The sequence below is a fragment of the Apis dorsata genome, unplaced genomic scaffold, assembly GCF_000469605.1.
Source record: "Apis dorsata unplaced genomic scaffold, Apis dorsata 1.3 scaffold_34, whole genome shotgun sequence".
In the NCBI taxonomy this organism is placed as follows: Eukaryota; Metazoa; Arthropoda; class Insecta; order Hymenoptera; family Apidae; genus Apis; species Apis dorsata.
Window position 1 is genome coordinate 389982 of NW_006263336.1, and position 439 is coordinate 390420.

Sequence of the window (439 nt, forward strand, 5' to 3'; positions counted from 1 at the left end):
TATTGGAATTTTTTTATTGTATTTTTACGTATTGTTATGTAAATTATATTTCATAAAACATAATATTCAAACCAACTTCATCATCAATTATGCACCAATATACACTTATTATTGTAGGTAAAATCCTCGTTTACATCTAGAATACAATATCGTAATGATTTAATCAAGATAGGTGGCGTTAAAAGATTTCTTTTTAATAAAAATCATATTTATTATACTTATATATAAATAATAAATATATATATACCATAAATTATACATCATATATTTTAAAATCAAATGATAAAAATAAATTGGAAATATGTTTAAAAATTAAAAAAAAGTAAAAAAAAAATTATCTACAGAACTATTTTTAAACAACATGAAATTATTTTAATTATTTAAATAAAGAAAATCTATAATAAAAATATATAAAAAAAATATTTTACTTGTTAATTGA

The 439-nt window shown here is 15.9% G+C and overlaps 1 long non-coding RNA gene across 1 annotated transcript in view; it reads right to left on the reverse strand.

Moving 5' to 3' along the window:
* Nucleotides 1-16: 16 nt before the first annotated feature.
* Nucleotides 17-439, reverse strand: part of LOC116186050 — a 1236-nt gene continuing 813 nt past the window's right edge. Inside the window, exon 2 of the long non-coding RNA XR_004150976.1 lies at nucleotides 17-136. This is a non-coding gene — a long non-coding RNA (uncharacterized LOC116186050). The remainder of the gene's footprint in view (nucleotides 137-439) is intronic.